The following is a 27742-nucleotide window of genomic DNA, read 5'->3' as shown; positions in this document are numbered from 1 at the left end:
TGAAAAGGAAGCATAATTGCTATCAACCTTGTTGTGTCAACAATTGGTGCTGTTTCAAATAACATCTGTCTGGCAAAAAGAACATCCCCTTCATTAAATGGATATAGGCATTGCTGTACAGCTCTTTGATGCTTAAATGAATCCTTGAGGCATGCCCACATCCAGAATGGAATCTGGCTGAGTAACAGGCGACAACGTTTTGTCTGTGAACAAAATCGAGGTAAGCAGACAGGACATTGTAAGGTTTTGTAGTCTTTAGGCACCCTTCACTAATATTCATCAATATTTGGGTGAGTACAGACAGCAGGAAGAGGGTTTAAAGTCATTTGTGAAGGGACTTACAAAGCGGGGTAGGGACTCCTGAGCAGACCAGCAGCTCCTTCCACTGACACCATCCTCAAACATCACAAACATACTAGTGTGCGGTGCATAATGGAAGAGGCTCAAGATACCACAAAAAAGATGCTGGCACAAGAGCCTGACAGTACACAGATAATGGCACAACTATTCCCTTCCTTTCAGGCCAAATCAAGGCCTAAGAAGCGTACACACTGACAGTCACATCTATTTCCTCCCTCTTACAGTCCCAAATCCTTCTTCTCTTATACATATTTAAGTTTTTTATCATTCCATATGCACTGCCATCACTTGCTCCTTCAACTCAGTCTATCATCTCCTGCTCATTCTACTAACAGATGTGTGCCTTACAACTCACCGTTTCACCAGTTCCTGCTTTCACGAGCAGACTGCGATCTCAAAAATCTTTAAAGATATCCTTTTCATAACCTGCACGGGGAGTGCAGGGAGAGGCTTACTCAACAAGTTCTCAGAAGTATGTTCTTTCGCACCCAAGTTGGAAACCTCCTTCATTAGATTATTCTTCCAAAGAAAAATCTTGACCTATTTAAGATACAGTAATGGTGACCAACGTCCAGTGCCCTTTTCCTATGTAAAAAGATTGAAAGAGCAACCATTACACAACTTTCCAAGTTTACAGGGCAAACTAACAATGTGAGACCAAGAATTGCTAATCAGAAAAGGTAGAGGCACAGATTCAGCCCTCGTAACCATTTGGGAAGACCTGAAATCACAGTACACAGGAATGGAGTGACGCCATATGTCTTCTGGAACTATCAGCTTAGTATGGCACTTTGCACCACTACATGCTACTACAAAGACTCCATTGTGTTGGAATAGGAGAAAATGCTCTAAAATGGATTGCCTCTTACCTCAAAGGCAGGCAACACTTTGTATACCTACTTTTCCTCCATGTTTCAAAATCTACCTACCCCTGTATCAGACCTGATTAGATCCTTCATCCTCACCAGTTACAACTATGCAGATGATGTACGTCATTGTAAAAATACATGGTCTGGAAGAACTCTACAAATCAAAACTTGACAACTGTCTTTGAGCTATAAATGTATTGACATTGAGTAACCAATTAAACTTAGAGCCCAACACCTCAAAGACAGAAATAATAACCTGTGAGGGTGGTTAAAACACTAAGCTACCTCCACATGGCCCAAGGAAATTGAGGCCTCTCCAGCAATATCAAAAGTTGTAAGAAATGTAGGAGCAACCATGTATTCAGGCTTATCCTTGATACAACGTGTCAACAAGGTCACAAAGACCACCTACTACACAGTGCCATCTACCCATACCTTAGATACCAAGAAAAGCTAAACACTATCCTTAATCTTGAATTCTCCCGGCTTGATTATGACTACATCCTTTACCATGATGCCACCAGTTTCATCATACACAAAATACAAGTAATTCAAATGCTGCTGCAAGTATTCTTCTCCACTTCCACCCAAGGTTATTCATGACACCTCTTCTGCAATGTTCAATGCACTCAGCATCATCCACAGAGCCTCTCAAAGAAAAGGAACATTATACCTGTACATTACATTTCTAACATGACTCCATCATGCTGCACCCTCAGATGGAACAGAAAATAATAATCACACTGTTAGACCTGACAGCCTTTGGGTGGTGATCCCCCAACTTTTTGCCTGCCCCCTCCACTTTTCTGGCACTGTTTTTGCTGGTTTTAGGACTCTGCGCACTTTACCACTGCTAACCAGTGCTAAAGTGCATGTGCTTTCTCCCTTCAACCATGGTAACATTGGCTCATACACAATTGGCCTATTTAATTTACTTGTAAGTCACTAGTAAAGTGCACTACATGTTCTCAGGTCCTGTAAACGAAATGCTACTATTGGGCCTGCAGCACTGATTGTGCACCCACATAAGTAGCCCCATAACCATGTCTCAGGCCTGCCATTGCAAAGCCTGTGTGTTCAGTTTCACTGCCACTTCGACTTGGCATTTAAAAGTACTTGCCAAGCCTTAAACCCCTCTTTTTCTATATGTAGGTCACCCCTAAGGTAGGCCCTAGTTAACCCATAGGGAAGGGTGATATGTAGGTAAAAGGCAGGACATATACATGCGTTTTTTATATGTCCTGGTAGTGGAAGACTTCTAAATTTGTTTTCTGCTTCTGTGAGGCCTGCTCCTTTCATAGGCTAACATTAGGGCTATCTCACGTACTGTTTGAGTGGTAGATTCTGATCAGGAATGGGTAAACAGGTCATGTTTAGTATGGACAGAATAGTAATAGAAAATCCTGCTTCCTGGTGAGGTTGGATTTTACATTTCTATTTTTGAAATGCCACTTTTAGAAAGTGAGCATTTCTCTTCACTTAAAATCCATCTATACCTTACAGCCTGTCTCCAATTGACGTCTGGGCTTGGCTGTGTTGGAAAATGGGTCATTGGTAAGGGCAGGTAAGTACCTACACTTACCAATAGGTCCAGTTAGGTCTCAGTAAATTAAACCCAGCTCAACCCTTGGTAGCTTGGCAACAAGCGACAAGGCTTAACTTAGGAGACAAAGCGTAAAGCATTCAAATATCACGAACAGTAATTAAATAAAACACAGGAAACAGTTTAAAAATCCAAAATCAATTTATAAAAGTAGGAAATATTTTTAAATTATTAAAATGACACCAAATCGAATAAAATCGGGTAAGGAGAATCGAAGATATGAATTTTTAAAGAATTAATGCTTTCTAGCGCATAGAAACAAAAAGCGCCAATCTGGTCATTTGGTTGCACCTCGACCGGGGCAAAGTCAAAGTTTAAGGCCGACCATGATGGAGCCTGGCTCGAGGCCTTGGTCAAAAGTTTACCTTAGGATTTGGTCGTTTTTCTGGAGATTTTCTTCAGCGGGACAAACCTGCCAGTCCAATCCGACCTCCTGGAACTCTTCCTCGGATACACGTTCCGGGAGCCCTTGGTGGAGATTTTTACCTTCAGACTTAGTAGTTTTTCGAGGTGAAAATCCTTCGACCGAGGCAAACCTGAATTTTGATCCAACGTCCTTGGAGCCCTCTTCGGATACACTGCCTGGGAGGTCCCAGTCAACTTCCTATGTTCGTACTTAGTCACTTTTTTGGAGATTTTCTTCACCGGGACGAACCTGCAAGTCAGGCCGGGTTGCGGTTGAGGCAAGCCGTCTAGAGTTGCCCCAGCGGGTCAGTCCCTCTATGGAGCTTTTTTCCAAAAGTTCTCTAAAGTTCTCCAAACTTCTGGATCTTCTTCCAGATGTTTTTTGAGGTCCACAGTTCACCCCAAGGTTCCAGATGCTCCTTGAGGGTGCAGACTACAACTCCCAGAATGCACCTGGCACAAACTCCTTTTTGGCCACTGGACAGTGGTCAGCTGGTTGTGTTGGTTTCTTCAGGAGTTGGTGCAGGGGACTTTGGTTAGCGAGTGTTTACCTGTAGCAAACAGGGAGTCCCTCCTTGAACCAGTTGAAGCCAGGCAAAGTCCTTCTTATGGTGAAGCCCAAGTGTGCAACTGGTGCAGTCCTCCAGAGTGCAGTGTCCAGGTGCAGGCCAGGGGTCCAGCAGGGCAGTCCTTCTTCTTCTGTAGTTCTTCCTTGTTGGAATCTGATAGGGATCTGGTAGGGAACTGAGGTGTGGGTGCAGGTCTGCCAGCTTTAGCCTTGATTCTGGGTGTAAATCAGGGGGGTCCTGGTTCTCCAATCAGGGGCATGGTCTTCCCCTTGTGATGACCACTTCCTTGGAAGTGTGACAAAAATCAATCCCAGGGAGCAACATTCCTCGAAAATCCAACATGGCTGAAAGTGTTTTTTGGAGGTTACATTTGGCTGAGCCCACCTACTGGTGTGGCTAAAAATCCTAAACACACCCCTCTCCTGCCCTCTCCTAATCTAATCAAGGGGGCACCTAATTGTCTGGGTTTGCAGGATGTGAGGGTGTTGCTGGGTTGCCCCAAATGTCCTTCCCTGCCTTTGAAGACCAGTTTGGCAGCCCGCCCCCCTTCATGCTTCCCCATCTGCTGAGGAGAGATCTCCTCCCCCAGGCACATCTCTTTGTGTTGAGCCCGGCCACTTCACACCTCATCAAGGCAGCCTGGCCGGGCTGCCAGAGGCTGGCCAATCAGAGCAAAACAGCAAAAACACTGCAGGGCTGAAGTTGGCAACTTTTCAGGTAACGTTTAAAACTCTTTACCTGAACAAGTTATATTAAATCCAATAACTGGAATTTGTGGGATTTTGTATAACAATTAATTTGATACCAAACTTGTGGTGTCTGCTACTTAAGGGGATTTAAAAAATTAAAATAAAGTCTCCCGATTCTAGCCTATGGAGGCTAGTCACTACAATGAGGGAAAAACAAATTTGCCTGTTGTACCTCACCAGGGCTTATAAAACTATTTTTATAAGGTCCCTGCTTATAGTTACATGGCACCCAGACCTAGGGGCACCTTAGGGGTGACTTATATGTAAAAATAAAGTACTTTAAGACTTTGGGACTTTTGATTCCTAAGTTGAATTTGCATGTAACTTTCTGCCTTTAAAATGACACTGGGCACCTCAGCAGTGCACCTATGGGGGCACTACCTATGCTGGGGTCCCTAAACCTCCATGCCCTCCCATATACTAGGGACTTATAGGTAGGTTAATTATACCAATTATAATTAGCCCAATTTGCATATCCAGTTTACACAGAGCACTGGCCCTGGGACTGGTAAGCAGTACCCAGGGCACAGCCAAGAGTCAGTAACCACCAGTACCTGTTCAAAACGTTTGGGGGTGACCAGGGCAAACACACTGTCCCCCCCAGATGAAAGGTGATGGGTACTATCCTACACCCTGGTAGTCCTCATCAGCTAAGTGGAAAAACCTGGAAAGGTCATCTGCATTGGCATGGGCAGTCCCGGGTCTGTGCTCCACTGTGAAGTCGTTCCCCTGTAGGGAAATGGACCACCTTAACAGTTTTGGGTTCTCCCTCCTTATTTGCATCAACCATCGGAGAGGTCTGTGGTCAGTTTGTACACGGAAGTGAGTGCCAAACAGGTATGGCCTCAACTTCTTCAGGAACCAGACCACAGCAAAGGCCTCCCTCTCAATGGCCCTCCATCTTTTCTCTCTGGGGAGCAGTCGCCTGCTGATGAAGGAAACTGATCTTGGCCCTCTTCATTAACTTGTGCTAACACTGCCCCAATCCCTTCCTCTGAAGCATCTGTTTGCACTATAAACTCCTTGCTATAGTCAGGGGCCAGTAGCATGGGTGCTGAACACATAGCCTGCTTTAGAGTGTCAAAAGCTTTCTGACACTCTGGGGTCCAAATGACCTTCTTCGGTGTTTCTTGGAGGTAAGCTCATTCAGAGGGGCCACTATGGTCCCATACTTCTGAACAACCCTCCTGTAGTACCCAGTTAGGCCAAGAAAGACCCTGACCTGAGTCTGGGTTTTAGGAGCCTCCCAATCCACGATAGTCTGGATCTTGGGCTGGAGAGGTTGTACATGGCCTCCACCAACAAGGTGGCCCAGGTACACAACTGAGCTCTGCCCTATCTGGCACTTGCTTGCCTTGATAGTCAGGCCTGCTTGGAGCAGGGCCTGAAGCACTTCCTTCAGGTGGACCTGGTGGTCCTCCCAGGTGGAACTAAATACAGCTATATCATCCAGATAAGCTGCACTGAAAGATTCCAACCCAGACAGGACTCTATTCACCAACCGTTGGATGTGGCAGGAGCATTGTTCAGGTCAAAGGGCATCACCTTGAACTGAAAGTGGCCCTCTGGTGTGGAAAATGCTGACCTCTCCTTAGCTCCTGGACTTAAGGCAATCTGCCATTATCCTGAGGTCAGATCAAATGTGCTCAGGAGTTTGGCAGCCCCCAACCTATCAATGAGCTCATCAGCTCTAGGTATGGGGTGAGCCTCAGTCCTAGTGACTGCATTTAGACCTCTGTAGTCCACACAGAATCTCAATTGCTTCTTCCTACCTTGGGGATTAGGCTTGGGTACCAGTACCACTGGACTGGATCAAGGAGTGTCAGAGGGCTCAATTACCTTGAGCTCCAACATCTTAGCCACTTCAGCTTTGATGTTGGCCTTGACTTGGTCAGACAGCCTGTACAGCTTGTTTTTGACAGGTAAGCTGTCACCAGTGTCAACGTCATGGACACACCAATTGGTGAGTCCAGAGGTCAGGGAGAACAGACCAGCAAACTGCTCCAAAACGTTCCTGCAGTCTTTTTGTTGCTGGTATGTCAACTTGGGAGAGAGTACCACTCCTTCCACTGACCCATCTTGTTCATTTGAGGACAGGAGGTCTGGCAGAGGTTCACTCTCCTCCTCCTTCCCTTCATCAGTGACCATCAGCATTGTCATATCTGCCCTGTCCTGGTGGGGTTTCAATCTGTTGACATGCAGGATCATATGAGGATTCCCGGGGGAGTTCCAAGATCCACCAGGTAGGTGACCTCCCCCTTTTCTCCACAATTGGATAGGGCCCAGTCCACTTGGCATGAAGGGCCCTAGGAGCCATAGGCTCCAAAACCCACACCAGCTGACCTGGGTGATACTCAGGCATGGTAGCCTTCTGGTCATGCCAGGGCTTCATGAGCTCTTGGCTGGCCTCCAGGTTCCTGCTTGTCTTCTTCATGTACTCAGCCATGCGTGACCGCAGGCCCAGCACATAATCCAGCACATTCTCCTTGGATTCTGTGAGAGGCTTCTCCCAAGACTCTCTCACCAAGCACAATGGGCCTCTTACAGGGTGCCCAAACAGTAATTCAAAGGGGCTGAATCCAACCTATTTCTGTGGCACCTCTCTGTAGGCAAACAGAAGGCATGGGAGGAGAACATCCCATCTCCTCCTGAGTTTGTCAGCCAAACCCATGATCATGCTCTTCAGGGTCTTATTAAATCTTTCCACCAGCCTATTGGTCTGTGGATGATAGGGTGTGATGAACTTATCAGTAACACCATACTCATCCTACATGGCTTTCAGATAGGCAGACATAAAATGTGTGCCCCTATCTGAGACTACCTCCTTTGGGAATCCCACTCTGGTGAACACACCAAGTAGGGCCCTAGCCACTGTGGGAGCAGTGACTGTCCTGAGGGGCATTGCCTCAGGGTACCTGGTGGCATGGTCCACAACCACCAATATTTACCTGTTGCCTGAGGCAGTTGGTGGGTCGAGGGTACCAACAATGTCAATCTCCACCCTTTCAAAGGGAGTCCTAACCACTGGCAGTGGTATCAAGGGAGCTTTTGGCTTGCCCCCTGCCTTGCCACTGGCCTGGCAGGTAACACAGGAGCTGCAAAACTCCCTGACTTTTTCTGACATTTGGGGCCAATAAAAATGGTTGACCAACCTGTTCCAGGTCTTGATCTGTCCCAAATGTCCAGCTAAAAGTATATCATGGCTTAAAGTGAGGAGGAATTCTCTATACTTCTGGGGGACCACCACTTTCCTGGTTGCCACTGGTTTGGGGTCCCTTGCCTCGGTGAAGAGAACTCCATCCTCCCAGTAAACCTTGTGGGTTCCACTGGTATCCCCTTGTTCTTGCCTGGCAGCAGTCTGCCTTAGGCCCTCAAGAGTGGGACACTCTCTTTGTCCCTGGCACAAAACTTCTCTGGTGGGCCCGCCTGCCCCTTGGAGTTCTGCCAAGTCAGGCAGAGCTTGCAGGGAAAGTGGGGCTGGCAAGCCAGACCCAGTGCCCTTTCTCTTTTTCTTGGAGCACACACCCATTCAGGGAGGTCCAGCATCTGTGCATGGACCCCTTCTTTCCACCTCCGACCAGTCAGATGCTTCCAGATCATTTCCCAGCAGACACCCTACTGGGAGGGCATGAGCTACAGCTACCTTCTTAGGGCCAGTCACACCTCCCCATTCCAAGCTCACCATGGCCATGGGATGGAGTTTGGTTCTGCTATCTGCATAAGTTACTTGGTTGAAGACACCAGGTATGACCTGTTCTGGAGAAACCAGCTTCTCTGTGACCATTGTCACACTGGCTCCTGTATCTCTCAGAGCTTCCACCTCAGTCCCAATGACTTTAGGCCTCTGCCTATACCTCTTCATGCTGGGAGGTAAGGTGGCCATAGTTGCAATGTCCACCCCACCCACGGATACTAAGGTGACCTCTGTGTACCCTGATCCCAGCCCGGGGCCAACTTCCACCCCCATCCCTACTCTAGCAATCCCCTGGGATTGCCCACCAGTGGGGGTCTTCTTGGAGCAGATAGCATCTCCTCTTTTGTGTCCAGGTTGATGACACTCAAAGCACTTGCCGGCCTTAGCAAGCTCCTGAAACTTTCCTGCCTTAACAAGATCATAATGCTTCCCCTGATACCCTTTCCCCTTAGAAGTGGAATGACTCGGGGGTGTTAGGATTTGTGCACAGCAAAGAGCATGTCCCCTCTCACTGCACTAGTGGGTTCTGTAATAGCTCCCTTTTAAACTTACTATTGAAAGCCTTTCTTGTTATCTCACCTTCCCCCCCCCCAGGCTTCTGTGTATGTTGTTTAATGTGCTGTTTTGTTTACACATTGGGCCTTGCTTTTACCAAGGCTTCTTTAAAACACTCCTCTCTAGGCCATGTGTTAATTCAACTCATTTGCATAATAACTGAAACTCTGCACACCTTTCAAGAACATGTGCAGCATGTGAGGACCACACTCAGCTCTTCAAACCACACCCAGCTCTGCACACCTTTCAAGAACATGTGCAGCATGTGAGGACCACACGCAGCCCTGTCTATAAAAGGCAGCCCCCGAGCCTCACCCAGTGCTTGTGCTCGTCTACCTCCCGCTTACCTGAGAACAGACCCCTCGGCGCTGGCACTCCTGCTCTCTACAGACTTTCATTGGCTTCAATGGGCGCAGCTGCTGGCTCTTCCTTCGTCCGGTTTCCGGTTCCTCCTTGCCTCAGCCTCTCTCCTACAAGCAACCTGCAAAAGAGAAAGAAGACAAGGTTAGACTGATCAGTATCTCTTGTCAGCAACAAGTAAGTGCAAAACTTTTTATTACCTGAAAGAACTTTGACAACAATTTCTGGATTCGTGTATAGACAATTTGAAACAAGATACCTTCCACGAACATTGTGATTCAAACTCTTTGTTACAAGAATACTTTACGGAACTTTGTGAAGCAAACATTTTTTTTTTTTTTATGGAACTTTTAAGAATCGAACAGTGGAAACCATTAACAGCAAGGCAAACAGTAAATCAAAGACTTGCACAAATTACATGCTGTATTTTGATGTAAAAGTACAGTATTTGTTTTATAAAAGATTCTGGAAATATGGGAAAAGTGAGTCTGCTATTGGGAATTTAGGCTTTAGTTATATTAAGATGAATGTTTGATATTGGTAATTCTGATAACGGTATTTGTTTAATGTTTTAGAAGCTTTAGACTAATAGAAAGCACATCCCAGAGCAGTAACACATTCCAAACCTGGAAACTAGAGACCAGGATCCAAGAGGTACTTTTAGAAGAGAATTTCTAATAAATAAAGTGATAGTCAGGAACCCAGTTAGGAATAGGTTGTACTTCTCTGTTCTTTGTTTATGTTTCATTAGGCACCAGTTTCTACAGAAGTCAGAAAGGGCCGCAGATTTGTGCAGCACTTCAACAGTGGAAACGCAAGAACGGTGTTGTCTCTTTATTTTATTTTATCCACTTCCCCCCTTCCCTTGAGCTTCTGTTCTTAGTGCACTGTTTTAAAAACTAGTGTGCTGGAACAAGCAGTTTCAGGGTGGGGTCGGATTGTCTTCAACCTCCATCAGAACTGAACAAGGACTCAGGTGAGCTGGGCTTTGACAGGGGGTCCCCCACCCTGAGAAGTATTTGGGGACTCTTGTGAGGACTCCTTGGGCTTTTTATCATCTTTCCCTTGGTTCTTCCCCTGAGAAGAACCATGTCCTCCCTTTTTCTGATCACCCCATAGGGGTTTCTGGTTAACCCTAGTTCTTAACCAGTCATCTGCTGCCTCCCCCAGCTCTCTGGGTTTGGTCAACTTAGAGTCAAATAGATACTGGTGGAGCTTCTCTTGGGCACAATTGGTTAGAAGGTGCTCCCTCATAATCAAATTGTAAAGCCCCTCAAAGGTACCTACCTTGTTGCCCTATAGGCAGCCCTCCAGTGCTTAAACTGAGATGCCTACAAAGTCCACCCAGGACTGGGTACTTGCCTTTTGGGTGTCCCTGTACTTGAGCCTATACTGCTCTGGGGTCAGACCAAACTTTTTAGTTAAGCATCTCTTCATATTGGGGTATGAATCTGCCTCCTCCCCCCTCAAGGTTAGGAGCCTATCCCTCCCAGAGTTGGGGACCAACTCCCAAAGAAGTGAACCCCAGTACTGAGGCTTAACTCTCCTCATCTGGAGGGCCCTCTCAAAGCCCCCAGACACTTATCTAGTTCAGCCCCCTCTACATAGGCAGGAACCACCCACTTGGGTAATCTGGGGCAAAAAAAAACACCCATGGACATCTCATCTTCTCTGTCGCTGCCACCATCTCTTTTCTCTTCCCTTGCCAACTGTTTCTCTTCTAGGGCCAGCTTCTGCACCTCCAAAGCTAAAAATGCTAACTGGGCCTCCAGCTCTCTTTCTCTGAGGGACAGGTTCTCTCCTCCTGAAGGGACCCCCTTCCCCAACTAGCTTTGGGTATGACCCTAGTGACTGTGTGCAGTGAGGACCGGTCTTCCTCCTCCTCACTTAGGCTTAGATGCCCTCCCTCCCCTGAGTGGTTGGATCTAGCATCCTCCCCTGCTTCTTCCTCCTCTGGAGCTTCCTCTGGGCGACTTCTAGGGCCTCAGCCCATGCTGCCAGGGATTTAATCAGGACATGCTTCCTGAGGTCAGTGGTTGCAGGCAACCCCCGCAGTACACAACCCCCTAAACTGGACTACTGTCAGTGTGGCCAGATCAAGCTCCATGGTTCCCTAACTTTGTGTCAACAAAAACGTTTTGCAAAAATTGGAAACAAGAATTTAGAAAAATCACAAAAATTCAACAATTGAAATTAATCCAAATTAAAAATTAAAAACAATTTTTGCACTAGGACAATTAAAAGGATTTTTCATTTGCTTTACTTAAAACTGTAACGTGATACTTAACACAAGTACAGGATCCCACCACTGCGCACCAAAAATGTTGGAAAATGGGTCATTGGTAAGGGCAGGTAAGTACCTACACTTAGCAATAGGCCACTAACCTCCACTTAGGTCCAGTTAGGTCTCAGTAAATTAAACCCAGCTCAACCCTTGGTAGCTTGGCAACGAGCGACAAGGCTTAACTTAGGAGACAAAGCATAAAGCATTCAAATATCACAAAACAGTAATTAAATAAAACACAGGAAACAGTTTAAAAATCCAAAATCAATTTATAAAAATAGGAAATATTTTCAGCTTTAAAATGACACCAAAATGAATAAAATAGGATAAGGGGAACCGGAAATATGAGTTTTTAAAGAAATAATGCTTTCTAGCGCATAGAAACAAAAAGCGCCAATCTGGTCATCTGGTCGCCCCTTCACCGGGGCAAAGTCAAAGTTTAAGGCCGCCCGCGATGGAGCCTGGCTCGGCCACAGCCCGCGGGAAGCTTCGGTCCAAAGTTTACCTTAGGACTTAGTCATTCTTCTGGAGGTTTTCTTCAGTGGGACGAACCTGCCAGTCCAATCCGACCTCCTAGAACTCTTCCTCAGATACGTGTTGCGGGAGCCCTCGGTGGAGATTTTTACCTTCAGACTTAGCCGTTTTTCCGAGGTGAAAATCCTTCGACCGCGGCAACTCTGAATTTTGATCCAACGTTGTTGGAGCCCTCTTCGGATACACTGCCTGGGAGGTCCTGGTCAGCTTCCTACGTTCGGACTTAGTCACTTTTTTGGACATTTTCTTCACCGGGACGAACCTGCAAGTCAGGCCGGGTAGCGGTTGAGGCAAGTCAGCTAGAGTTGCTGTGGCGGTTCGGTCCCTCTATGGAGCTTTTTTCCAAAAGTTCCCCAAACTTCTCCAAACTTCTGGATCTTCTTCCAGATGTTCTTTTAAGGTTCTTTTGAGGTCCACAGTTCTCCCTAATGTTCCAGAATCTCTGAGATGCTCCTTGAGGGTGCAGACTACAACTCCCAGAATGCACCTGGCACAAACTCTTTTTTGGCCACTGGACAGTGGTCAGCTGGTTGGCTTCTTCAGGAGTTGGTGCAGGTGACTCTGGTTAGCAAGTTGTCACCTGTAGCAAATAGGGAGTCCCGCCTTGAACCAGTTGAAGCCAGGCAAATTCCTTCTTGTGGTGAAGCCCAAGTGTGCAGCTGGTGCAGTCTTCCAGAGTGCAGTGTCCAGGTGCAGGCCAGGGGTCCAGCAGGGCAGTCCTTCTTCTTCTGTAGTTCTTCCTTGTTGGAATCTGATAGGGATCTGAGGTGTGGGTGCAGGTCTGCCAGCTTTATCCTTGCTCCTGGGTGAAAAACAGGAGGGTCCTGGTTCTCCAATCAGGGGCAGGGTCCTTCCCCTTCTGATGACTACTTCCTGGGAAGTGTGGCAAAAAAAATCCCAGGGAGCAACATTCCTCAAAAATCCATCATGGCTGAAAGTGATTTTTGGAGGTTACATCTGGCTGAGTGTGGCTAAAAATCCTAAACACACCCCTCTCCCGCCCTCTCCTAATCTAATCAAGGGGGCACCTAATTGTCTGGGTTTGCAGGATGTGAGGGTGTTGCTGGGTTGCTCCAAATGTCCTTCCCTGCCTTTGAAGGCCAGTTTGGCAGGCAGCCCTCCCCCCTCCATGCTTCCCCATCAGCTGAGGGGAGATCTCCTCCCCCAGGCACATCTCTTTGTATTGAATCAGGCCACTTCACACCTCATCAAGGCAGCCTTGCCAGGCTGCCAGAGGCTGGCCAATCAGAGCAAAGCAGCAAAAATACTGCAGGGCTGAGGTTGGCAACTTTTTAGATAAAGTTTAAAACTCTTTACCTGAATTAGGGTATATTAAATCCCGACTCCAAGGTCGAATTTGCATGTAACTTTAATTTAAAAGCAGCCAGCAAGGCAGGCCTGCCCTTAAAATGACACTGGTCACCTCAGCAGTGCACCTATGGGGGCACTACCCATGTTGGGTCCCTAAACCTCCATGCCCTACCATTTACTAGGGACCTATAGGTAGGTTAATTTTGCCAATTATAATTAGCCTAATTTGCATATCCAGTTTACACAGAGCACTGGCCCTGGGACTGGTAAGCAGTACCCAAGGCACAGCCAAGAGTCAGTAACCACCAGTACGTGTCCAAAAAGTTTGGGGGTGACCACGGCAAAAAGGAGGATTTTCCTACAGGCTGGTGAACAGTGTTAGAGTCACCAGATCCTCGGGGCCTGTGCACGTTCCCAACACTTCCACCACAAGACAGCCACAATACTCTGATTAGAAATGTCACAGAGTCTAAGAGAGTCCAAGCGGGGAAAAGGGGAATAGGAAGGGAACAGCTGGGAAGGAGACCTGTAGGAAGCAAAAGGTTAAAACACACAATATCAAGATTAAAGCATATGAATCAATACTAGGCTATGACTCTAAGCATTGTCATTCTGAAAACATGGACAATCCAAGCATAGACTTAAAATGACTAGGCTTCAAGATGACTGGGTACCTGTGAGGGAATCAAGAAAGGTTAAATGGAACTTTCAAATTCAAGTATTATCTTTTACATGAGGATCAGGAAATAATCTGAATGATTTTTAAACCATCATATGAATCGTGTTTGAGAAACATATTATGTACACATAACATTACATCTAGAACTCTAGCTTTTTTTGTTCTTTCAAATTGCCGGGACATGAATTGCGCACATAGGTTGTAAATACCATAGAATGATTGTGCACCATGAATAACTCAAATTAGACTCGAGAAATAACTCACGCGTCTTGCCAACTCGAAAACCACCAAGTAAATGCCTTAAAATGGTAGCGCATAATGAACACCGTGATTTTAAACACAGAAAAGGAATCGCGCGGCTTGCCGATTCGAATGTCACCATATGAATGTCAAGGAATGGTAGCGCACAATGAATAACATGAATTACACACAGAAAATGAATCGTGCGTCTTGCCGATTCGAATGCCACCATTTAACTGCCAAGAAATGGTAGGGCACAATGAACATCAAGGGTTAAAGCACGAGAAAAGAATTGCGCGCCTTGCCGATTCGAATGCCACCATGTAACTGCCAAGAAATGGTAGTGCACAATGAATATCAAGGATTAAAGCACGAGAAACGAATCGCGCGCCTTGCCGATTCAAATGCCACCATGTAACTGCCATGAAATGGTAGCGCACAATGAATATCAAGGGTTAAAGCACGAGAAAAGAATTGCACGTCTTGCCGATTCGAATGCCACCATGTAACTGCCAAGGAAATGGTAGCGCACAATGAATATCAAGGGTTACAGCACGAGAAAACGAATCGCGCGTCTTGCCGATTCGAATGCTACCTTGTAAATGCCAAGGAATGGTAGCGCACAATGAATAACATGAATTAAGCACGAGAAAAGAATCGCGCGTCTTGCCGATTCGAATGCTACCTTGCAAATGCCATAAAAAGGTAGCGCACAATGAATATCAAGAGTTAACACACAAGCAAAGAATCGTGCGTCTTGCCGATTCGAGTATCAGCATGTAAATGCCATGAAACGACCAAGCGCAAATTCACACTCACAAGAGTAAAATTGTTTATCATGCAAAATTAGGCCCAAGAACTCGAAAGTCTTCGATAACGGGATCGAGGGCCCAGTCCGACCTCCGTCTTACCACCCTGATCAAGGATCACCCACTAAGTGAAAAGGGCAAGGCCTGGAGGATTAAAGTAGACCACCGGAACAGGAGCTCAGGAAGTTGCTGCTGCTCTGCACCGGGACCTCTGAATAGTGAGCATGTGGAGCTGGGCTGGCTCCCACAAACCACACCCAGGCATGCTGCAGGGAAGGCTTCTAGAAGGCCCTGGAAGAGGACCACACCCTGACACAGTCTGAAAGCCTGCAGCAGTACATCACATGTGAACAGTATTTATATGCATGCTGAACATAAGTCTTCAAGATTAAACTCTGCAATGCAAAAGGTTAAGCAACATCATATCAGCACAATGCATAAATTATGTTAGCTTGAAATTGTTAGGTTTTTGCATTCTAGTCGCCCGTAGAACACGTACTGCCCTGATGTTGACAGACAGCTCCTTGTGCATTTCACCCAGACAACCACAGGATACTCAGTCACACCTGCACTCATCTGCATACTGAATGGGTCTTTCTGGGCTGGAAGGGTGGAGGGCCTGACACTTCCATTACAAAGGCTATTGGCCTGCCCTCTCACAATGGACTGCCAAACCCTCTACTCGGACCCTGGCACACAGACCCGTACTGAAAGGGGACCTTGTGCACTTCAAAACTACACTTTGAAGTCTCTTCCACTTCAAAGCCATTTTTGTGTATATAAACAGTGTCCCTGACCCCACCAAATCAGACACTTCTGGACCTGAACCTGCAACCTGTCAAGAGGACTCACCTGGACTGCCTTGCTGCGAAGGACTGCTGCCTTGCTGGCCTCTGATTTTGCTGAGAAGTGCTCTCTAAGGGATTGGATTGAGCTTGCCTTCTGTTTTCTGAAGTCTCAGGGCCAAAAAGACTTTGGCTCTGTTTACGAACTTGGCGGTTGAGACCGCCATGCCGGCGGCGGCGAAAATCTCTGCCACCGGCATGACGGTCTTGACCGCAACATAATGAACACAGCCAGCGGCGGCGAAAATCTCTGCCACCGGCATGATGGTCTTGACCGCAACATAATGAACACAGTGGGGACCGCCACAGGCGGCCTTCCACCATTGCCAGGCTACTGCCGACAGGCAGCCTGACAATGGCGGAATTCTTCGTCCGACAGGGCAGCGCTGCAAGCAGCGCTGCTCTCCGGATAATGAACCCTTGTTCCGCCAGCCATTCCCTGGGCATGGGCAGTGCAGGGGCCCCCGTGCAGAGCCCCCTCACGCAGGTCACTGCACGATTTATGGGCAGTGATCTGCGTGATGGGTGCTGCTGCACCCGCCGCACGGCGGCATTGACGACGGCTCCATGTGGAGCCATCGGCAATGTCCCGGCCCAGCATTCCGCTGAGCCGGCTGGTGGAAACACTTTTTCTGCCCACCGGCCCAGCAGAATGTTAATTATTCAGCCGGCGGGGTCTCAAGGGGCCTGGTGGTCTGTGATAAGACTGCCAGCATGAACACGGCGGGGATTCCCGCCATGTTCATAATGACCCCCTTTATCTCTTCAAGTGAATTCCCTGTGCACCACAAATTGACGCACAGCCTGCCTTGCAACGAAAAAATCACTGCACAGCTGAACGGGAATGATGCAGCCCGACTTCCCAAGTGAAGATCGACGCAGCACCTGCCTTGCGCCTTGCGACTGGAAATTTGATGCACAGCCCCACCGGATCGACACACAGCCAAGCCAGAATGACGCAGCCGACTTCCTGAGTGAAGAATCGACGCAGCGCCTGCCGTGCAACAGAAAATTTGGTGCATCGCCTACCAGATCGACGCAACACCTGTGACTTCATCCCGCACGCCCTTGATTTCCACGCATCGCCCCTGGGGTAAAAAGATCCCTGCATTGCAGTGAGGAACCAAGACTGCGCCAGAAATCGATGTAAAGCCCTTTGCAGCGTGGAAAAACACATCCTCTGGGCCGCGTCGGGACATCCAACGCGCACCTTATTTCCCACGCATCTCCTCCTCTGCGGTCTCCGTGCATGATAATTTTGACGCAAACCCGTACTTTGCGGAAACAAGCGACAACTGTTGATTTTTAAGATCTAAGAGTCCTTTTAATCTTGCAGAAGTGATATTTCAACTTGTGCCTACTGAATCTTTATCGTTTTGACCTTAATGTAACTAGATAAATAATATATATTTTTCTAAACCTGTGTGGTGTATTTTTGTGGTGTTTTCACTGTGTTATTGCATGATTTATTGCACAAATACTTTCCATATTGCCTTCTTAGTTAAGCCTGACTGCTCAGTGCCAAGCTACCAGAGGGTGCGCACTGGATAATTTGGATTGTGTGTGATTTACCCTAACTAGGATTGTGGCCCCTACTTAGACAAAAAGATATACCTCTGCCAACTAGAGATCCCATTTCTAACACAAACCTTCAAGTACAATCTACAGTCCATGGATATGGATCAGCCCAACCAACACACAACTTTCTATGTCCAGGTATGTTATGAAGGGCAGACCTGTGTCTACTCTGGGTAATACATAGTAATGTCAATTCCTCTTTCATGGCCTTCATTAATACCAATACCATAACATACTCAGCAGTCTGTACCAGCCCAGAGCAAAAACCACCCAGACTAGGAGTAACTAAAGAGATCTGTCTGCCCCCATTAGGATATGGAGGGCTCTAATTTAGTCCAGTACTGAGGGTCCCAAATAGCTACATACAATGACTACTTATTGACATCGCACAATAGAAATCAGGTATGGGATGATAGTAACAATGTACATCTCAGCAGGGTTCCCCATCCTTCCTGCCAACCACTGCCTCCTCGGAACCATAAACTTTCATCTAAACATCTCAGAATGACCAGTGTGGTAACCAGTTTAGTGTACCATGATCAGAAGAAAGACAATAAAGGGACCTTAAAACCATAAATTGCACGTGCATTTCTCACACACCTTTGTACACTACAGTACTAAACACTGTGCCCCAAAACACAATAATCCGCACCTCAGTGGTCATCACGTACGAGATGAAAACACTTCATACATAATATCAAAACAAAGGTAAAATTTTCCATACCACACAATCTACATGGTATAGCATGCTACCCATGTTAGCAAGTGCATCAGCGCCCTACATCAGTGAGTAAGAACTATATAAATGTTATACTACATCTGTGTCTTGCAATACACTGGCTCCTGATACAAAGCAGTTACTGGTAGAAAGTGCTGACATTTAAGGAAACAAATCAAATTTACTCTGACTGGCAACAAAGTAGGGCTGAACGTTAAGAGGCTAGCATATAGCCCATGTTTCTGCAGACCTTTTATTGTCTGCAAGGCATAGAGTTTTCTGCATTCAAATGTTAATTTGTCAGAACATAATCTTGATTAACAAGAAAAAGACATATGTTCTGCTGTCAAAAAGCATGGCTGTGTGAAGACTGCCCAACACTCAAAATATTTCTCTCTGCGTTTGTGATACCACCTACACCAGGTAAATAAAAATACAGGTGTTCATACATCTATATTTCATTATTATTCCTTAGTAGAGAGTAGAATAGGCATTGCAGTGAGCAGCACCCAGGATTTGCACCTCAGAAGTGGGTGTACTTAAAGCAGGAATCCAAAAGGCTTTGACTATAAAGTGTAGTGTGATTGCTTCTTTAATTTCTAGAATGGAAGTAGGAATCTCTTGCTGGTGACATATCCTTTACGTTGTTCTCCATAGTCCATAGTGGGTGCCAGTGAAGTAAAGTGAATAGCTGAGTGTCAAATACATACATTTTTTTACATCTGGCCTATAATTACTAATTCTTTTGAGTTTGATGCAAACATTTACCACCTGCTCTGAGAAGGTGGCTAATGTGTGCGGTGGTTCCTGTGTTGGGAAAGAGAGGGAGCATGGTGGGGGTCACGGGGTGGAGTAGAGATGTTGAAAATGTCTCCTGACAGAGGGCCTTGACTGAGAGTTGGGTAGGGCCAGCTGAACAGGTTCAGACTAAAATACAGCAGGTTCCCAAAGCTAGTATTCTGGCCAGGGGTTCTGGCTGCTAAAACTTGATATGTTTTCCTGCACCCGGAAAATTTGGCTGAGGATTACCTGGCCAGTCATGATCAGGGGAATGACATTCCACATGTGAATTCCTCTACACCAAACTTGAAGTTACTGCCTACATATTTTTGCAAAGAGGTACCATCAATGTGGTGTTTTAGGCTCCAAGTAGCAGATGCACTAGTGGGAGTTGAGCTTTATAAGGACCTGGTAGCTGTACAACTGGTCTTCTTAAACTGGTAGGCAGGACTGATTGTGCCCTACCAAATACGCATGATTGTCGATTCACCAAAATACCTGGGGTAGCAGAAGAGTAATTGTCCTTCCCTTGACTGCAATGACATCATGGGTATGACCCTTTCTCATCAATTATCTCTTCACCAGCCTCCTTTTTTCTCATGAGTTCCAGAGGGAAGGGCAAGGAATGGAAACTACAGAAAGTAAACAAGACTGAGAACCCTGGAACTTTTTGTTCTTGCCATTTACCAGCCTGCTAAAGGGGACCACAAATGGCGAACAGTGTAGTCTTCATGTACCAGCTGGACTGGAAGAGTACAAAACATCTTTAAGGAATCATTCATAGGCTGCCTAAAATCTTCCCTGTGTATATTGTTGAGATGGTCTTTAAAGTATCTGCTTTAAATCCTGCATGCTCTGCCTAGCTGCTGGTAATCTTTATTGCATTTCAATGGTTCTGGCTTTAGATTCCGACTCACTAAGTAAAGACAGTGATAAGTAAGAGGGACAGAGCTGTGATAAAGTGAATCTAAAGCACACTGCCCAGACAATCTATCCCACCAGGGAGATCTGCAGGTACACTCTTGGCTAAAAATGTGTGACTTTTAAATTGAAATTTGAGCCAATAGAAAACCAAAAAGTAAATTTAGCTCCACGCAGAACACTCTGAACCAAGATCTAGATGAAATGCTGCAACGGTATTGGTTCAAATGGGCTAAAGCCGATTAGCAAGTATTATAATTTATCATATGAATAAGGGAATGAAGGTAGCGACCAGAAACTGGTGCTACTTAATAGCATGATGTTAGAGTTACATGCAAGTATTATGAGATCTATGGAATTATCTCCAAACTTGGGTTTAAAATACCAGTGTCGACTATGGGCATGAAAGGAAAATCTAGTAAAGTGCTTATTCACCTTAAATTTTGTGCCCACCGAAGTATAATCAAGGTGTAAAGAAACTTCTACACTTTTCTAAATTTCTCTTCTTGATTCAGAGTATCAGCATATGTATTTCTCACCATTGAAAGTTTAGAGTCAGGAGCAGTAAAAGAGGAGTGTTGGGGGGCATTCAATTTTAAATATTTTAAATATTTTCTTAGGTTGGCCACACAAATTGATTCCACTGTACATAGAGTAGCCTTTTGGTTTCACAGTATTCTTACTGGTTCACGTATTTCCTTCTATTGCTGATGTTGCTTGCATGCAGTGAATATATGAATTGCAGGACTTTCTCAACCTTGTATTCAATGAACCATAATAAACCTATAACAGTTTTTTCACAATGATTTTCTATTTTGTTTATTATGTACTGTATTCACTTGCCCTGTACCCATTCTGTGCTGATGTGCTGAATGTGGCCTTCAACATTGTGCTCCAGGAGTTAGCCTTTAACCATGCCAGGTGCCAACCCTCAAGGACAGACAAAAAACACTTTACAAAGCTTTGGGCTGGGTGCAGCACCAGCACTCTAACTCGTGCCCTAAGGTAACTATAACTCGCGCCCCGTCATGCAGTTTTTTCATCAAAAATTTCACTGCAAATATTTCATTGATGTTATCAATGATTTTATTAAAGATGCCACGAGTGCTGTAATTTGTGGGGTAATTGGCAGTGCATGGCGAGGACGCGAGTTATAGTTACCTTATGGCACGAGTTATAGTTACTTGAGATAACTCTAACTATAACAGGTGACTTTCTTTCTTTTTGTATGTTTAAAATGTGAGCCTAACTACAACGTCCCTGCAACCATTTTTTTAAAATTCTGTTTCCTAACTATAACAGTGAGTGGGTGCTTGAGTGAGTTGGTCTGTGAGTAGGTGCTTGAGGGTCTGAGTGGGGCTGTGAGTGGGTACACAAGGGTGTGAGTGGGTCCGTGAATGGGTGCACCAGGGTGTTAGCGAATCTGTAATGGGTGCTTCAGGCTGTGACTGGGTCTGTGAATGGGTGCATCAGGGTGTGGGGTGACCTATGAATGGTTGCATCAGAGTTTGACTGGGTCTATGAATGGGTGCGTGAGGGTCTGACTGGGAATGGGAATGGGTGTGTCAGGGTGTGAGTGGATCTATGAATGGGTGCATAAGGGTGTGACTGGGTCTGTGAATAGGTGCATAAGGGTGTGAGTGGATCTGTGAATGGGTTCATGAAGGTGTGACTGGGTCTTCAAATGCGTTCATAAGAGTGTGAGTGGATCTCATAATGGGTGCATGAGGGTGTGACTGGGTCTGCAAATTGGTGCTGAGGGAGTGATTGGGGCTGAGAATGCGTGCGTCAGAATATGAGTGAATCTGTCAATGGGTGCATGAGGGTGTGAGTGGGTTTGTGAGTGAGTGCATCCGTGTCTGAGTGGTCTGTGACTGAGTGCATGAGTTTCTCAGTGCTACTATACAGTAACTGAATGAATTAATGTATAACTAACTCCCTTAATGTTTTTTTTTTCTTGTCACCCATATTCCTGATGTTACACAGGGAGGGTGGCACGCTCAGTGCCGCAATGTATTTGAGAATATTGTGAGCCATGGGAAAAAATAATTATAAGGTCATATTTTGACCTGAAAGACTCCTATATGACAGCGCTGGGGTCAGGGTAACTCTACCCTGACCACTTCTGCCACTTTTCATGTAAGTTATCGGCCCCGGGCACCATGGCTCATTCTCTAAAATGACAGCCGCAACTTTCTAGTCAGGTTGCAGCCAGCCAATCACAGTATTCCTCCTGGCACATGCATTCACAAATACGACACCTTTGTGGCAAAAACATCGAAACGAGATATCCAAATTTATTTTCCCTTTAATTTCTCAAAAAACACTGAACGGATTTACACCAAAAGAGTGAAAGAAGACTCACCCCAAAACTTTCTGTGCACATAAGAATCATCGAGGCACTTTTTTGGGAAAATGTATTAAAGATTCATTAAATGGTACCATAGATATAGGCAAGTCAAAAACCTTTTTTTTATGGAAACATGGTCCAAACTATAACTACCTACTGGCAACCACCAGTAGGTAATATGTATATATAGCATGTTTATTAAAATATTTAGTTTGCGTCATATAACTTTTTCATATGTTAACTGTATTAAAATGAAAAATGTATTATATAATGTAACATAAATATTGTTAATTATGTTACACTATATAAATGTATATATATATATATATATGTAACACACAAACAATGTAATTAAAAAAATGTATTCATTAATGTAGATAATAAATATAATAGTAAAAATTGAAAAATCCAAAAAGACATTTTCCACAAATCCATAAATATTAAAATAAATGTAAAAACAAAAACAAACATATATAAAAATATAAAAATAAACAATTAATGCTATAAAATATATTTAACTAATATTATGAAAACTAATAGAGTCTAGCAATATAAAATATACTATTCCCACTCTAATTTATGAAACAGTAGGGAAAGTGAGAGGTTAGATTTAACTTTCCTTCTCCAGTGGCCGCAATAATAGGGAAAGTGATGGACTTTGGAGTAGTTAGTTTTAGGGCGTTTGGTGACGGGAAGACCCATCCCCCGAACTACTGATAGGGAGGTTGCGGCCATGCTGGCTACCTCCCTGCCAGACCCATTACGACTTTCCAGCTGGGCTGATGGGCAGAAACCAAAGTTTCCACTCGTCAGCCCAGCGGGAATGTGGAGGCAGCATTGTCGCCGGCTCATAATTGAGCCGGCGGCAATGTTGCCACTGCAGGGGGCACCACACCCCTGCAATGCTTACTTAGAGAGCATTGAGAGGTTGCTGGGCAGGAGGGCCCCTACACTGCCCATGCCAAGTGCATAGGCCATGCAGGGGGCCCCCTGCGGCCTCCTGCACCTGTTCTCCACCAGCCTTTTCAAGGCAGTGAAACCGCCATGAAAAGACTGGTGGAGAACCAGGTCGTAATCAGCAGGGCAGCGCTGCATGCTGCACCGCCCTGGCTGATTTCAACCTCTGCCCCCATCAGGCCATCAGGATCATCGATCCCAGTGGAGACGACGGTACCCTGGTGGTCTGACCGCAGGAGTCGTAATGTGGCAGTCGGACCACCACAGCAGCTGCAGTCCTGACCACCACCGCGAAGCCTCGTAATGAGGCCCTTACTGTTTCTACTCCAGTCAGTGCAACAGTAGGGAAAGTGTGGGACTTTGGAGGGGTAAAATGTACTATTCTGGCTCCAGTCTGTATAACAGTAGGAAAAGCATTACGTTTAGTAGGGGTCAAGTTTACTATTCCCACTCCAGTCAGTGCAACAGTAGGGAAAGTTTTGGACTTTGGAGGGGTAAAATTTACTATTACCACTCTAAACCTGCAACATTACGGAAAGTGCTAAACTGCAAAGATGTTAATTTGACAATTCCGACGGCAGTATAAGCAGTCTAAGTAGGGAAAATACTTCACTTCAAGCGCATTACATATATGAGTAACCCTATGAATGTAGAAAAATATTAATTAGCATAACTAATATAAAAATATATGTATATACAGAGTATATAACTTTCCACCCTATACCCCTACAAACCTAGCAGTTGACGCTTAAAATATAACTAACAAAATAACTATTCCATAACTTACAAAGTTAAAATAAATTAAAGACTTAAGTGACAATTAATAATTAACTGTTAACTAATTATTACTTAATTACCTTCCCACCCTAGACCCCTATAAAACTAGCATACCACAACTAAACTAAAATCAAATTAAATAACTATTCCACTATTTACAATTTCAAACTCAATTAAACAATTAAATTGCAAATAATCAATAGGTGATTGACTATTAATTAACTTGCCACCATATACCCGTACAAACCTAGCACCCTGCATCTAAAATATAGGTAAAATAAATAGGTTTTCCATAAATAACAATCAATTACATAATTAATTACCAATTAATAATTCATTGTTAATTAAATGTTACTTAATTACCTTCCCTCTTTACACCCCTATAAACCTAGTGGCCGGCAAATAAAATATAAGTAACATGAACAAATATTCTGTAAATTACATCATTAAAAATCAATTAAATAATCAATTAACATTTAATGATTACTTATTATATAATTATTACTTAACTTCCCACCCTAAACCCCCACAAACCTAACAGCCTGCAAATAAAATATAGCTATTACATAAATCAAATATAAATATCAATGATATGATTAAACAAAACATATTGAATCATTCTTAATTATTTATTACCTCATTAACTTCCCACTTTCTCCCCCTAACAACCTAGCAGCCCACGACAACACTATAAATTACTATTAAGAATTAACAAAAAATCCTCAATCACTTAAAACTACAAGTTGTATTTAAAAACAATTAATAACATTTATATCAACAATATTGACATCAAATTAATATATCAACTAAAACTCATTAAAATATGAAAAAAACGAAATTTTAGCCACTATATCAGTGTGAACAATATTAAAAACATCTATATTATTTACAGTGAAATTCCTCACCTCAAAAAACGGTATTCTTTTCAATGATAATCCTGCATCACAATCTTTTTATCTGTTGCAATATTTATTTTGCAATATTTGTATCTCTCGATATTTTTAAATCGAGTCTAAGCACCGACTGCTTGGCCTGGCCTGTGACTAGACCAGGATGCACCAGCCCAAAACTACAAGTGCCTTTACCAAACCTTAACCTTGATTATTTACCCTTTTAATTGAAATTTGTGATTTTCATGAAAATCATAAATTCCAAAATTCACATTCACATTTTTTTGTGAAAATGTAAATTTTGGAAAAATGCCACCTATTTTCAAATAAAAATACCCATGTAATTTTCCTTTTGGTCAAATTTGCTATTTAGTTTTACAAATAAGTTAGTCCTTCTGTTTTTACTCTTACTGCCACCCCTGTAGTGTTATGCTGTGTGATTGTTTGTTGCAAAGCACTAAAATCACTATTTTGACCAAAGTCATAGTTTTGAATTTAGTGGAAAAAATTGTTTTGATCTCCTTCATCAGTTAATCATGGCTTGAAATATATGAATGTGATTGTGAAAAATAACTATTTTTGAACATGCTATATTGACCAAAGGTATGTACCCAAATGTTAAGCCTTTCAAGTCCACGCAGTACATTTTTAAACTCTATTACCTCACAACCTACTGTACTACTGTACCCCTTTAGACCAAACCATTAAAAGCATGCTTTCTGAGTAAAGCTCTAACACAAATTCCATTTCCATTTTGTCCGTTTTAGATATTACGCATTCCATACTATGAACATTTGGTCAAAGCACAAGTGAGATGTAGCTCCACAATAATAAGAACAACTTTGCAACTGTTTTGTCTTTACAGATTTCTTTTAGTACCACTGGCAAGTGCACAGTATGTAAAGATCTACATTCAGGCAAAGTGTGGGCTCTATCAGTTGATGGGATTTTGCTGTAGTGCAAAGTGCAGCTAACAATGGACACTGATTGGAATTAGTTTATATTTTGCTTACCTTTCATAAATATTGTGCTAATGAAGTCACAGTCCAAAGCTTCAGCGACCAAGTTCACCCAAAAGTAAGGGTCTGTTGTGTGACGTTTGTGAAAGCTTTGCTGACTGAAGTTATCAGAACTTTGGAACCCGATGAGAGCCCTGTTGTCCCAGGGCTGACGCTGTGGACTCTCTGTGACATTTTACTTCCTATTGAACCACTTCCAAGTGGTCTATAATCACATTAAATTAAAGGAAGTGGAAAGAAGGAGTGAAGAAAAATATTTCCTACACTATGAGCTATAAGGCCATGTTGTGTTGCATATCCAGATTTTCTGAATTGCTTGCAAATGCTCTGGATTTTTAGCTAACTACATAGTGAAATTGTGCTATCAAATGCTGAATTTGGCTACAAAATCCTAGTAGGGAAAGCTCCACAAAGCCAGTTTAAAGCTTATTATTCTTTAGTAGACTTATTCAATTCAGCTGTGGAGGGAGAATAGATTATATCTAATCAATACAAAAAGGACTACTATGTGTGTCACAAGTACTTTTAGATTCTCTTCTGTTTACTTTTCCAAGGTGGGCCGCAGGCAGAAGAATTCACGCTATGGACCTGTGCCAACCACCATGGTTACTGCCGTCGGTTCTGCTTTTCTCATGAGCAGGCCATAGGCCTGAGTGGATGTCCCCGTAAATTCAGGTACTGCCACACCCCTCATTTTTATTAAGAGCACTTGCTTCAGTGAGGAGTATTGTTAGGGTCTGTGGTACTAAGACTTGCAACATATAAACCCTTGCATTACTTTAATACAAAGCAACTTCTGTATTAGAGAGCAATAGCCCAATACTGAGGCTAATTGTTTGCACATCACCTAAATTATATGTTTTCTCCCTGTAACTCCGGCAGTCAAAATATTTTGACAGTTTATTTAAAACTCACCCTGGAGGCATTAACTGGGTCTGTATCATCAAATTAATCATTTTAGCCCACTGTTCACAGTGATAACTGCAGTTAATCCTCTCTGCACAAAGCCTGCCCCACATTTATAGGACTGAGTAGACAGTGAGTAGAGTTCAGTTGCAGGAATCTGCGCTGACCGGGTTGCCGTGCCTCGTGGGCCATACTCTCCTTCTAAATAAAAAGTATTATTCTGACCTCTGCATCCTCCGTTACATATGGTGACAGGATGAACCTGGGTTGTAGCCTCGACCAACACTTCGTTGGAGCAGCAGCAGTTTCGTAAGGACCTCTTCTGCTCCTCCAGTTGGTAACCTGCGTTGAGCCTGGTTGTCTGGATTCTCTACATTGAGGGCAGTTGTGGAGCAACTCCTGGGCTCCCTTTTTCCCTGTTCTTGTTAATGAGCTCATTGCCAGGTGGTTTGGGGTCCCATTTTTGGAATATCTCTTTGATCTGTCACTGCTCAAGATCTCTCACGCAGCAGGCCGTTGTCTTCCCATCCGCTGACCCAGCGGAAAAGTCAAAATAGGGAGCCAGAAATACCGCCAGCACTGACGGTGTTCTGGCGCCCGCAGCCTCGGCGGTCTTCTGTGAAGACCGCGGAGGTTGTAATGAGGGCCTGAATGTGTTGCTGTAACTGATGTTGTGGAAGGTGACTACAGTACAGTAATAAGCAAAAGTGTTTGGTTAAGGCGATTCAAGATGACGAAGTCCTTTGTAAGGTTAAAGAGTGTATTATCCAGGGTAGGCATCAAAAAAGGTGCCTGTCATGTGAACTGATGTCATGTGGTCAAGTCACAGAGGATTGTAAATGGCTTGGGGCTGAAAGGGGATGACATGTGTCGCCTATGAGTTTGCGCACAATCATCGTTATCAAGGCCCACCATGATCATTTGGGTTCAACCAATTAAACAATTATTGGTGGCCTGGTATTGATACCAAGTGAAATTCA

At 44.4% G+C, this 27742-nt stretch overlaps 1 long non-coding RNA gene across 1 annotated transcript in view; it reads left to right on the top strand.

Annotated features, from left to right (window-relative positions):
* The window catches only part of LOC138249067 (uncharacterized), a 65567-nt gene that overhangs the window by 33080 nt on the left and 4745 nt on the right, over window positions 1–27742 (top strand). Inside the window, exon 2 of the long non-coding RNA XR_011194694.1 lies at window positions 26411–26531. This is a non-coding gene — a long non-coding RNA (uncharacterized lncRNA). The remainder of the gene's footprint in view (window positions 1–26410; window positions 26532–27742) is intronic.

This window comes from Pleurodeles waltl, chromosome 8 (assembly GCF_031143425.1).
Source record: "Pleurodeles waltl isolate 20211129_DDA chromosome 8, aPleWal1.hap1.20221129, whole genome shotgun sequence".
NCBI classification, from domain to species: domain Eukaryota; kingdom Metazoa; phylum Chordata; class Amphibia; order Caudata; family Salamandridae; genus Pleurodeles; species Pleurodeles waltl.
The sequence above is the reverse complement of the archived record's forward strand: the minus strand, read 5'-3'. Positions and strand labels throughout refer to the sequence as shown.